Below are 14,453 nucleotides of genomic sequence, written 5' to 3'. Positions count from 1 at the left end.
CCCACGTCCGTCAGCACAGACCCTCCCCTAGCCCCGCTGCACGCAGCCGCGAGGAAACAGTCACCTGAGAGCCAACAGAGCCCCCAACCGGACATGACCGCTACCCCGGGTTGAGCCCCCCAAGGAAGATGCCTCCGGGGAACCCCCCGACGCCCTAAGCCTGTCCCTACCCCCACACCAATCACAACAGTGAAGGCGGGACCAAACTATGACCCCCCCACCCCCACTAGGTGATGGAGCTGATCAAAGGAGCCCAGAGCAATTGATCTGATGTGGTGGCAGAGGCTGTATCAAGACTAATGTAATCTAATAGATAATTTCTATATTGGTTAGAATTAAGATTATTTTTATTTTTCCAGTTCATGAGGACTGTTTTCTTGGCTATGCATAGGGCAGTGAAAACAGTATGGGCGATATTCTTTTCTGAAGTGACATTATCTAAGCTGCCCAACAAACACACTAAGGGGGAAGTTGGAATGTTACATTTCAGACACTTCGATAAGTCTTCACATATCTCGCGCCAAAACTTCTGAACTGGTGGACAGAACCAAAGAGCGTGGATGTAATTGTCCGGTGAATTGGTTTGGCAGTGTGAGCAGTTGTTGGTAGACGTAAAGCCCATCTTGAACATCCGATGACCTGTACAGTGCACTCTATGTAATATTTTGTATTGAATTAATTGAAGACTGGGATTTCTAATTAGATGAAAGGTTTTTAAGCAAATCTGAGACCAGAAGTTTAGGTCTAAGTTAACTGATAAATCCGCTTCCCATTTTGCAATAGGAAGGGATATTGATTCATCTGTTTTAGAAAGCATTCTGTATATTTTGGATAGTAATTTGGGGGTTTTAAGAGTAAGAAATTGAACCACACTTGGTGGTGTTTGTAATTCAACTTGACCCGGTTTAAATTTCTTTTTTACTATGGATTTAATTTGTTGATATTCTAAAAATCTTTTCTTGTTGATCCCATATTGTGTAACTAGTCCGTCAAATGAAATAAATTCTGTTCCTTCTAGTATATGTTCTAAATATTTGATTCCTTTACCACTCCAATCTGAAAAGTTTATCATATTATTGTTTTGTAATATGTCAGGGTTGTTCCAGATAGGTGTACGTTTGCATGGGATTAATGAAGACGCCGTCAATTTTAGAAACTCCCACCATGCTGTCAGAGAAGAGCTGATGTTGATGCTTTTAAAGCATTCATGTCGTTGGATGTTTGAGCTGATAAATGGTAGGTCTCAGATCTCTAGATTATTGCAGAGTGCTTGTTCTACATCTAGCCAAGGTTCATCTAAGAGGGTGTGTTTTAGCCATCCTGAGATAAACTGAAGCCTGTTGGCTAAGAAGTAGTGCTGAAAGTTAGGCAGTTCTAGTCCTCCTTTATCCTTGGTCTTTTGTAGTGTTTTTAAGCTTATACGTGGGGGTTTATTTTTCCAAAGGAATTTGGACATACATGAATCTAGAGATCTGAACCAATCTTGTGGCGGTTTAGTTGGGATCATTGAGAATAAATAATTTATTTTTGGTAAGACCATCATTTTTATAGCGGCAACCCTTCCCATGAGTGATATGGGTAGACATTTCCATCTAGCCAGATCATCTTCTACCTTCTTTAAAAGTGGGATATGGTTTAATTTAGTTAGATCTGCAAGCTTGGGAGAAACATTAATACCTAAATATTTTATATTTCCCGATTGCAGTGGTGTAGAAGAGGAATTATGGAAGGAGCAATTAATCGGTAGAACTGTAGATTTTGACCAGTTAATTGAGTAATCTGATATTCTTGCAAAAGAGTTTATCAATTCAATCACCCCAGAGATATTGGTTTGTGAATTTTGGGGAAAAAGCAACACATCATCCGCATAAAGGCTGATTTTATGTTCCACGTTCTTGCATTTTATGCCCTTAATTACTGAATTCTGTCTAATTGCTGCTGCTAGTGGTTCAATAAAAATTGCAAACAGTGAAGGGGAGAGTGGGCATCCCTTCCTGGTGCCCCTCAAGAGACAGAAGCTGGAGGATGTCTGGTCATTTGTTCTAACACAAGCTGTTGGGGAATTATATAATATTTTTAACCAGTTTATGAAAGAGGATCCAAAACCAAATTTGTGTAAAGTTGCAAATAGAAATTTCCAGTTAACTCTGTCGAATGCTTTTTCTGCGTCTAAAGAGAATATTGTAGTTTCTAGGTTTTTACTGTATGAGTAGTCTATCAAATTAAGTAATCTATGTGTATTTGTTGATGAGTGCCGACCTTTTATGAAACCAGTTTGGTCAGGATGAATTAAGAGGGGGGTTATTTTCTCCAGTCTCTTTGAGAGAGCTTTGCAGATTATTTTAAGGTCTACATTTATAAGGGATATTGGACGATAGCTTGAGGGATATACAGGGTCTTTGCCTGGTTTTAGCAGGAGATTAATGTTTGCAGAATTCATATTTGATGGAAGTCTGCCCTTTTCTTTAATTTCCAACAACGTTCTGTAGAAAACTGGTGCTAGAATCGACCAGAATTCATTGTAGAATTCTGCAGGAAAGCCATCTGGACTTGGAGCCTTATTATTGGGCATACTTATCAGGGCTTCCTGGAATTCACCTGGTGTCAGTGGTGAATCCAGTGCCATTGCTTGAGTGTCCAATAATTTTGGAAGAGTTATGTTGTCCAAAAACTGATCAATTTCTTTTTTAGATGGGTTTATTTGTGGTGAATACAACGTTTTATAGAAATCCCTGAAAATGTTGTTTATTTGTATCGGATCATATATTGTGTTCCCAGATAAATCTTGAACAGCACATATAGTTGTTTTTTCTTTATTTATTTTTAGCTGGTTTGCTAGAAATTGACCGGATTTATTACCATGTTCATAATTTTGTAGGCGTAGTCTTTGTACTAAGAATTTTGTTTTTTTTATCAATTATCTCATTTAATTCTAGTTTTGTTTTGCGTATTTTGTTCATTATTTCCTGATCTTGGTGGGACGCGTAGGCTTCTTCTAGTGATTTGATGTTTTTTTCTAATTCCTGAATATTTTTGTTTTCTTTTTTCTTTTTATGTGATGAGAAAGAAATTATTTTACCTCTCATCACAGCTTTCCCTGCTTCCCATAGAACAGAAGCTGATGTTTCGGGAATGTCATTATAGTCCAAATATGAAGTCCACTCTTTTTTAAAATATTTAATAAAGTCTTCATCTTTAAGTAGTGATATATTAAATCTCCAGTTTTTACTTGGCGTAGTATTATTCTTGTGCATTAGTGTTAAAGATACAGGACCATGATCGCTGACAGCTATAGGGTGAATCTCAGTGTCTGAAATGTCGTTCAGCAGTGAGCTGCTGACCAAAAAATAATCCAGACGAGAGTAGGAGTGATGGACATGTGAGAAAGTATATTCCTTACTGGTGGGGTGAAGGGAGCGCCATGCATCGCAAAGACCAAAGTCGCTCATATACTGTTTGATTATATTTGTGGACTGCCAATTACGCTGAGTTCCCGCTGTATTGAGCCTATCCATGTCTTCATTTAGTCCAAGGTTGAGGTCGCCTCCAAGAACAAGTGTGCCATCTAAGTGTTCAGAGAGTGCACTGAAAAAACCGTGAAAGAATGAGGGATCATCAACATCTGGACCATATACACTTGCAATACATAGCTTTTTATCACGTATAGATAGTTTAATGATTAAGAATCTGCCCTCTGGATCTATAACTGTATCGAGTACTGTGAAATTAATATTTTTATGTATTAAAATTGCTGCTCCCCTTTGTCTAGAATTATAACAAGCTGAGAACACATTAGGAAACTCCGGTGTTTTAAGTTCATTCGAACCTCTAAGAGGTCTGTGGGTCTCTTGTAATAGGACAACATCCGCCTGTAGTTTTTTGAGTTGGTTAAATATTTTTAACCTCTTTTCTCTGGAGCCAGCTCCATTTATATTCCATGTAATGAACCTCAGTGTACCCATAGATGTTTGTGTATAACTAGGGATGTATGCTGTGTGCGTCGCTTAGCCAGGTGGAGAGAATACGTCACTTGTTCATAAATAAAGAGAAGGAGAGAGAGAAAAAATGTGTGGCGAGATGCTCCCTGAGTCTGACTTTGTGTATGCATAGTTACTAATATGAGTAGGCTTGGCTTAAGTGTGTGTGTGTATCTTATATGACTGTGTGCGCTGTCTGACTGATGTAAATGTGCTGCCGTTGAGCGCATGGTGCGTATGTGTCGAAATAAAGGATGTTTGTGGATGAGTGTCGAAGCAGGTGATCGAGGCAGTGAAAGGAATAAAGAAAGAAACCAAGGACAGGGGTGAGCAGCATAAAACCAAGAGGGGGGAAAAGAGAGGAGGGGAAAAAAAAAAAAAAAAAAATGAGAAGAAAAAAAAACAGAAACAAAACGTAAACATTCCAATTAAATCACTGACGGAGAGTGACGGTGTTAATTCTGCTATGAAATCACACTTTAAGATGCGATTTGATACTGGTAAGTTAAACAGATGTTAATGCAAGTTAGTGTGAGTGGATAGGGAAATGGTGTAGCTGATTCTTATCTGGTGTGAGGTTAATACAGCCACGGAGTGATGTTGGGGTCGCGGTGGAGCTGTCCGTCCACGTACAGCCGGTCCACAGCGATGACAGCGCGGGAGCCCTTCTGGATGAAGCCGCGTCGGATTGGGAAGAGGACCATGCGTCGTTCCAAGATCTCTTTGGGGAACTGGTCGTTCACGCTGAAGTCCGTTCCTTTTAATTCCCTGCCGCGGCTTTTCACATATTGCTTTTGTTTGAAGTGGCCGAATTTGGCCACGATAGGACGTGGTCTCCCGGCCGTAGCCCGAATGGGGCCGAGGCGATGTACCCGATCGAAGACGATGTTCTTCACATTGTCCTCCGGCAGCTTCAGGTGGGTTTTGATGAAGCTTTTTACCGTGGTCTCCGCGTCCTCTCCAGCGGCTTCTGGAATACCAGAAAATACCAGATTATCACGCATGCTACGAGCTTGTAGATCGATAACTGTTTCTTTTATTTTTTTATTTTCTCTATTGAGCTGGGTAACATTATCTGTGAGACATTTCACCGACTCCCTTAGCGTGGTATTTTCAGCAGCGAGCGTTTCCACCTGCTGCTGGCTGAACTCCAGGGATTCTCGCAAGCATTTAAATTCTCGGTGAAGAATCTCCACCAAGGACAGCCTTGCGTCGAAACTGGACAATCGCTTGTCGATTGACTCCAATATGTCGGCAATATCTTTGCCGGCTGGCGATGTTGAGCCGGGGGAATCTGCCGGGCGTTGTCTTTTCGACGACGGCGTCTCAGGTTTGGCCGGGGAAGCTGCACACGGGGTCTTCTTCATCACGAGATCCTGAAAGCACTGATCAATATAATCTTGGAGAGTCTCTAAACTCTCCCCGTTGTTCTCCAGGGTGTTGGAGATTATTTAGACAAATAGTGTTAGTTATAAGACAATTGATAAGTGTATTTGGTAATGCTGAAGCTTAAATGAATTTGTTCAAATCTAAACTACCATTTGCTTTAATTTTCCGCCAAAATCTCCGGCGTCTGACGTCAGTTACAACATGAGTCGCTTACCTTGTCCGTCACTTCCGTCACTTACTCACCTGCTGCCTCACTTCTCCTTCTCCTTCTGCAGGAAAAGCATCAGATTAATTCAAGTTGATTAATAGGCTGGTGTGAAAAATTGCTGCCACCCCCCCTGGTAGTTAGAATGACTCGGGGGTGTTGATTCATTTAAACTAACATAATCATCCTGCTGCAACCAGGTTTCTGTAAGGCAGAGTAAATCAATTTGTTGATCAATTATTAAGTCATGTCCTAACAGACTTGGAGGAGAGAGACCTAATATTTAATAATCCACATTTCACTGTTTTACTCTTTGGTTCAGATGTGGATACTGTATTGTTCCAATTACCAGAGTTAGACCCCCGGCGGGTGTGTCGCCGAGTGGGGAAAAACGGTTAGACACATGAACAGGTTGGTGGTGTACCTGGGGCTTCTGTTTAGGACTATGCTTCCTCCTCACAGTCACCCAGCCGCCCTCTTTCCCCAGCTGCTTAGGGTCTGCTGGGGAACAGCTAGCGGGGCCTACGCTATCTTCGGCTGCACCAGCTACAGGGACATGGCTAGCTACGGGCGAATGAAGGGTGGGAAGCAGAGTCTCTAATTCAGTAATCCTGGCTGTAGCGGCAAACTCGGTCCTTCCACGCCGCTTCTGTGGGACGTAAAGATTCTGACTCGTGCTCTTCTTGAATCGCTTGTATGCCTTTTGGTAGCAAAAATGAGGCAAATGTTTAAAACAAAAGAGAAAATTTATTTGTTCCATAGAAACCGAAAAATACAAAACAAAGGCCTCTGGTGGGAGCTCCGTTTCCGTTCCTTTTGTTACAGTGAAACCACAATAAACGGCAACGGTCAGAAAACTGTTGCTCCACGTCCTGCTTACTTGCCTAAGCTTTCATCGCCCCCACATGTGGGCAAATACACACCCCCTTTACGACATCTTTCTGAGGCTGAAACCTTTTCCGATGTCCGCCAGGAGGTTTTCTATGATGCAGCCGTCGTTCTGCGGCACAAAACCTTTGATTATTTTCCCATTCTCTCCTTTCTGTCTCTTGGACTCTTCCTCTGCCAGCTGCTTCTTTCTCTTCTCAGCCTTGGCCGCCTGTTCTGTCCGAGTTTTGTTTTCCTTCAGCGCCTTGATGAAGAGTCCTCGGAAAGTCCTGATGGTACCGAAGAGTTCCTCCAGTGACAGCTGATTGGCATCTTCACGTAAATAGACAGCCAGTTCACCCTTTTTCGTCTCAATCGTGGCGAATCTCTCGTTTAATTCTCCGAACAACTCCAGATTTGCCTCGAGAACTTTTGCATACTGCTCCTTCACAATAAACGGCAACGGTCAGAAAACTGTTGCTCCACGTCCTGCTTACTTGCCTAAGCTTTCATCGCCCCCACATGTGGGCAAATACACACCCCCTTTACGACATCTACCAACACTTTACAACAACACAAAAGACAACAAAGCAGGATCAATTTATGGAGCACAGCATATTACATTATAACATAAAATAATGAATATTATAACTAGAAAGTCAAATTAAAGATCACAGCAAAATGTTGGCCTAAACTGTCTAAGCTCCACCACTGGCCTCCAGAGCTGCAAATATGCTACATTTGTTACAAGTATCATTACTGCTAAAGGAGGCCGAGGAGTAACTAAACATCTGACACAATGAGCAGGAAAGTGCAGGAGGGACAGGAGAAGAGGCCATGCTGCTAGCGAGTTGGCTATGAGCTAAGCTAGCGTACAGACACAGTAACTGAATACTTTGGCTATAAATTAGGTAGTGAATACACAGAAATGTGCTTCGGATGAAACACGTGAGGATTATACTATGAAAACAGAAGTTATAGTTAACAGAAGTTTTTAATTAAATTGCTATGCAGATAAGCTACTCAAAAACAGCACTGTGTATTGGAACAGGAAGTAATACTCTACTGCTCGCCTCTGTCAGTGCGCTCCAAGGGTGGTTGTGGCTACAATGTAGCTGCCATCACCAGTGTGTGAATGGGTGGATGACTGGATATGTAAAGCGCTTTGGGGTCCTTAGGGGCTAGTAAAGCGCTATATAAATACAGGCCATTTACCATTTGCAGAGAGATGTGTTTGTGGTTGCATAGGGAAACGGGTGATCCATGCAGTGAAAGAAGGGCCGGGGACAAGGACAAGGGTGTGCTGGAGGGATGAAAGAAAACTGAGATGGGGATAAAAATGTAAAAAATAAACTGGGAATATTGTAGTTAACGTATTAGAAGAGAGTGACTGTGTTTTAGCTGTTATGGCATCACATTGCATTAGCAATTTGACATAATCTATTGTTAATCAATTGCAAATGTTAATGCAAGAGTGTCAGAGCAAGAGAAAGGAAAAAGGGGAGTGAAGTGGATTCTTTTCTGGAGTGAAGAAAACTGACTGATGTTTAGTTACTCCTCGGCCTCCTTTAGCAGTAATGATATCTGTAACAAATGTAGCATATTTGCAGCTCTGGAGGCCAGGATTACTGAATTGGAGACTCGGCTTCGCACCCTTCATTCACCCGCAGCTAGCCAGGCCCCTGTAGCTGGTGCAGCCGAAAATAGCGTAGGCCCCGCTAGCTGTTCCCCGGCAGGTCCCAAGCAGCTGGGGAATCAGGGCGGCTGGGTCACGGTGAGGAGGAAGCATAGTCCTAAACAGAAGCCCCAGGTACACCACCAACCCGTTCATGTGTCTAACCGTTTTTCCCCACTCGGCGACACACCCGCCGGGGGTCAAACTCTGGTAATTGGCGATTCTGTTCTCAGACATGTGAAGCTAGAGACACCGGCAACCATAGTCAATTGTCTTCCAGGGGCCAGAGCAGGCGACATTGAAGGAAATTTAAAACTGCTGGCTAAGGGTAAACGTAAATTCAGTAAAATCATAATTCACGTCGGCAGTAATGACACCCGGTTACGCCAATCGGAGGTCACTAAAATCAATATTGAATCGGTGTGCAACTTTGCCAAAACAATGTCGGACTCTGTAGTTTTCTCTGGTCCCCTCCCCAATCAGACCAGGAGTGACATGTTTAGCCGCATGTTCTCCTTAAATTGCTGGCTGTCTGAGTGGTGTCCCAGAAACGATGTGGGCTTCATAGATAATTGGCAAACCTTCTGGAGGAAACCTGGTCTTGTTAGGAGAGACGGCATCCATCCCACTTTGGATGGAGCAGCTCTCATTTCTAGAAATATGGACAAATTTATTAAACCCCCCAAAATATGACTATCCAGAGTTGGGACCAGGAAGCAGAGTTGCAGTCTTACACGCTTCTCTGCAGCTTCTCTCCTCCTGCTACCCCCCCAAAAACCCATCTCCATAGAGACTGTGTCAGCTCCCAAACAGACAAAAAACAAACTAAAAACCAGCAACAAACAACTTAAACATAAACAATCACAAAGAAAGAACAATACAGTATCCACATCTGAACCAAAGAGTAAAACAGTGAAATGTGGATTATTAAATATTAGGTCTCTCTCCTCCAAGTCTCTGTTAGTACATGACTTAATAATTGATCAACAAATTGATTTACTCTGCCTTACAGAAACCTGGTTGCAGCAGGATGATTATGTTAGTTTAAATGAATCAACACCCCCGAGCCATTCTAACTACCAGAAACCTCGAAGCACAGGCCGAGGGGGCGGTGTGGCAGCAATTTTTCACACCAGCCTATTAATTAATGAAAGACCAAGACAGACTTTTAATTCATTTGAAAGCCTGATGCTTAACATTGTCCACCCCAGCTGTGAAACTCAGAAACCAGTCTTACTTGTTATCATCTATCGTCCACCTGGGCCTTACACAGAGTTTCTGTCTGATTTCTCAGACTTTATATCTAATTTAGTTCTGAGCTCAGATAAAATAATTATTGTGGGTGATTTTAACATCCATGTAGATGCTAAAAATGACAGCCTCAACATGGCATTTAATCTGTTATTAGACTCAATTGGTTTCTCTCAAAATGTAAAAGAACCCACCCACCACTTTAATCACACTCTAGATCTTGTTTTAACATATGGCATCGAACCTGAACATTTAACAGTGTTTCCTGAAAACCCTCTCCTGTCTGATCATTTCCTGATAACATTTACTTTTACAATAATTGATTACACAGCGGTGAAGAGTAGACTTTATCAAAGTAGGTGTCTTTCTGAAAGCACTGTAACTAAGTTTAAGAATATAATCCACCCACTGTTATCATCTCCAATGCCCTGTACCAACACAGAGCAAAGCAGCTATCTGAACGCTACCCCAACAGAGGTCGATTATCTTGTTAATAATTTCACCTCCTCACTACGTACGACTCTGGATACTGTAGCTCCTGTGAAAACTAAGGTCTCTAATCAGAAGTACCTGACTCCGTGGTATAATTCTGAAACACGTACCCTAAAGCAGATGACTCGTAATCTGGAGAGGAAATGGCGTGTCACAAATCTAGAGGATCATCATTTAGCCTGGAGAAATAGTTTGCTGCTTTATAAGAAAGCCCTCCGCAAAGCCAGAACATCTTACTATTCATCACTGATTGAAGAAAATAAGAACAACCCCAGGTTTCTCTTCAGCTCTGTAGCCAGGCTGACAAACAGTCAGAGCTCTTTTGAGCCAACCATCCCTTTAACGTTAACTAGTAATGACTTCATGAACTTCTTCACAAATAAAATTTTTATCATTAGAGAAAAAATTACCAGTAATCATCCCACAGATGTAATATTATCTACAGCTACTCTTAGTACCATTGATATTAAGTTAGACTCTTTTTCTCCAATTGATCTTTCTGAGTTAACTTCAATAATTACTTCCTCCAAACCATCAACGTGTCTTTTAGACCCCATTCCTACAAAACTGCTCAAAGAAGTCCTGCCATTAATTAATTCTTCGATCTTAAATATGATCAACCTATCTCTAATAATCGGCTATGTACCACAGGCCTTCAAGCTGGCTGTAGTTAAACCTTTACTCAAAAAGCCATCTCTAGACCCAGCAGTCTTAGCTAATTATAGGCCAATCTCCAACCTTCCTTTCATATCAAAAATCCTTGAAAGAGTAGTTGTCAAACAGCTAACAGATCATCTGCAGAGGTTTATTTGAAGAGTTTCAGTCAGGTTTCAGAGCTCATCACAGCACAGAAACAGCTTTAGTGAAGGTTACAAATGATCTTCTTATGGCCTCTGACAGTGGACTCATCTCTGTGCTTGTCCTGCTAGACCTCAGTGCAGCGTTCGATACTGTTGATCATAATATCCTATTAGAGCGATTAGAACATGCTGTAGGTATTACAAGTACTGCGCTGCAGTGGTTTGTATCATATCTATCTAATAGACTCCAATTCGTGCATGTAAATGGAGAGTCCTCTTCACACACTGAGGTTAATTATGGAGTTCCACAGGGTTCAGTGCTAGGACCAATTCTGTTTACATTATACATGCTTCCCTTAGGCAGTATCATTAGAAGACATAGCATACATTTTCACTGCTATGCAGATGACACCCAGCTCTATCTGTCCATGAAGCCAGATAACACACACCAATTAGTTAAACTGCAGGAATGTCTTAAAGACATAAAGACCTGGATGGCCGCTAACTTTCTGCTTCTTAATTCAGATAAAACTGAGGTTATTGTACTCGGCCCTGAAAATCTTAGAAATATGGTATCTAATCAGATTCTTACTCTGGATGGCATTACCTTGGCCTCCAGTAACGCGGTGAGGAACCTTGGAGTCATTTTTGACCAGGACATGTCCTTCAACGCACATATTAAACAAATATGTAAGACTGCTTTCTTCCATTTGCGCAACATCTCTAAAATTAGAAATATCCTGTCTCAGAGTGACGCTGAAAAACTAGTTCATGCATTTATTACTTCCAGGCTGGACGACTGTAATTCATTATTATCAGGATGTCCAAAAAACTCACTGAAAAGCCTTCAGCTAATCCAAAATGCTGCAGCAAGAGTCCTGACAGGGACTAGAAAGAGAGAGCATATTTCTCCTGTTTTGGCTTCCCTTCATTGGCTTCCTGTTAAATCCAGAATTGAATTCAAAATCCTGCTCCTCACATACAAGGTCTTAAATAATCAGGCCCCATCTTATCTTAATGACCTTGTAGTACCATATCACCCTATTAGAGCGCTCCGCTCTCGCTCTGCAGGCCTACTTGTTGTTCCTAGAGTATTTAAAAGTAGAATGGGAGGGAGAGCCTTCAGTTTTCAGGCCCCTCTTCTGTGGAACCAGCTTCCAGTTTGGATTCGGGAGACAGACACTATCTCTACTTTCAAGATTAGGCTTAAAACTTTCCTTTTTTCTAAAGCATATAGTTAGGGCTGGACCAGGTGACCCTGAATCCTCCCTTTGTTATGCTGCAATAGATGTAGGCTGCCGGGGGATTCCCATGATGCATTGAGTTTTTCCTTTCCAGTCACCTTTCTCACTCACTATGTATTAATAGACCTCTCTGCATTGAATCATATCTGTTATTAACCTCTGTCTCTCTTCCACAGCATGTCTTTATCCTGTCTTCCTTCTCTCACCCCAACCGGTCGCAGCAGATGGCCGCCCCTCCCTGAGCCTGGTTCTGCCGGAGGTTTCTTCCTGTTAAAAGGGAGTTTTTCCTTCCCACTGTCGCCAAAGTGCTTGCTCATAGGGGGTCATATGATTGTTGGGTTTTTCTCTGTATCTATGAAGCGCCTTGAGGCGACTTTTGTTGTGATTTGGCGCTATATAAATAAAATTGAATTGAATTGAATTGAATTGACTATGGTTACCGGTCTGTCTGCAGTGTACAGGGTGAAGAGGAAAGGGGCGAGCACTGTTCCTTGTGGGGCCCCCGTGCTGCAGACTACCACCTCAGACACACAGTCCCACAGCCTCACATACTGGGGTCTACTGGTGAGGTAGTCAATAATCAACGAGGACAGCTGATGGTCCACTCCTGCTCCCTGCATCTTCTCCCTTAGCACTTAAGGTTGGATTGTATTCAAGGCACTGGAGAAATAACAGCGCACCTGGTGCTCTCCAGATGAGAGAAGCCCCCAATGCAGCAGGTAGGTGACAGCGTCATGGGTACAGATGGTTTGTACCGTGTCTTCCACTCTTGACACTTAGCTCCAGCTCTACAGCCCCGTCTCCTCCGCCGTAACTCCCTGGGGATCTCTGGTCTTTCTCTGGGGTGAATCAGCTGGTTGCTAAGGGCTAACAGCTGATCCCGGGTGTAAACAATGGAGCCGATGTTTGAGATTGCTCTCCACATACTGGGGTTAAACAGTCTGTATATGATCAAATAACACAGAAATAACTTCAAGCTGTTTCTGGCTAGCATTCTTGTGACAGGTTACATGGAAAAAGTGAAAAAAGCAAGGAAAAGAAATTAAATAATTTAAAAGAACAGAAGTTGGTCAGAGCTCCTGTAACTGTAAGCCTCTCCCAAGGTGCCATCAGGGACAGCCTCGAATTGAAACTGGACAATCGCTTGTTGATTGACTCCAGGATGTCAGTAAAGTGGCAGGTGATGATGTGCCGAGGGAGTTTGCCTGGCGACATCTTTTCGATGACTGCGTCTCAATTTTGGCCGTGGAAGATGCGCTCTGGGTCATCATCACTCTGTCCTGGAAGCACTGATTGATGAAACCGTGGAGAGCGTCTAAACCAGGGGTCAGCAACCTTTAACACCCAAAGAGCCATTTGGACGCGCGTCCAGTGTTTTAATGTCTCTGGTTTTATTGCTTGAACGTAGGTAAAACGGTAGATTTGTGTGGTTAAAATCGCACATTACACCCACAAACATAAACGGGCTTCGATTCAGGTCTGCTGTCACCGAGCTGATGATGTGTTGGGGGAAAACTCTGTAAAAAACCCAGGAGAAATAAAGACACAATGAGACAAAGTTACTTTCTTTATCAAACGTGTACACGGGTGAGCTGCTAAGAACAACTCACACCATGCACAGTGGCTTGGTAATTTTTATAGGCACAGAGCACAGAGACAGTGAGAACAGGATAACAAATAATAAACAGATAAAATAAAACAACTCCATATATGGTGCTAGTCTCGTCAGCAGAGAGCTAGGGAAGATAAAACAATCTAAAACAATATGTCCCAGAAACAAGATGTGTTTGCTGGGAAAGTCTAAAAAGATAATTCTAAACTAATCTAACCATAGACAGAGGGCAGACAAAAGGCATCTTTATACATTTAAAAGAAGGTAAAGAAACATAGAATCATTTTTCCTGTAACATTCCCTCCTGTTTTAACTTATTTTAAATGTATACAACAATTGTCTGTGAAGGTTATTTATTAAGTATCTTAAGCAATTTTTTAATTTTCAAAATGTCAGCATAGCAGAAATGGAAGTCATCTGGTCTAAAGAATAAAACAAAAGAAAATAATAAAAAGAAAAACATAGTAAATGAAAATCATAGTAATTGAAATAACAAGTGGAATAAACAAGAAAAAATAATAAAACTAAAACTACAAAAAATAAAAGGATGAAAACTAAAATGAAAACTTTGTATTTAAAAATGATGAAAACTTCATATGTAAAATGAAAACTTCAAAAAAAAATACAAGGATGAAAACCTTATACTTAAAATGATGCAAACCTTAAATTGAAAACTTTATATGTAAAATAATGAAAACTTCATATTTAAAATGAGAACTTCAAAAAATAAAAGGGTGAAAACCTTATATTGTACCTGCATAAACTACTAATGTGTTAATCAGTGCATGATCACTTGAAAAAGGCAGAAGTCATTTTTAATCACCACGTCATTCATTAGCAGTTATTACAAGTTCTCCTCTAACAGAATTGCAACGGGATGCTGTTCTTCTTTAGGCACGGCAACATAAGCAGTCATTGTAGTTGTTATCATCTTTGAAATC

Source organism: Aulonocara stuartgranti, assembly GCF_965226115.1.
Source record: "Aulonocara stuartgranti genome assembly, chromosome: 7".
Taxonomy (NCBI): domain Eukaryota; kingdom Metazoa; phylum Chordata; class Actinopteri; order Cichliformes; family Cichlidae; genus Aulonocara; species Aulonocara stuartgranti.
The sequence above is the reverse complement of the archived record's forward strand: the minus strand, read 5'-3'. Positions refer to the sequence as shown.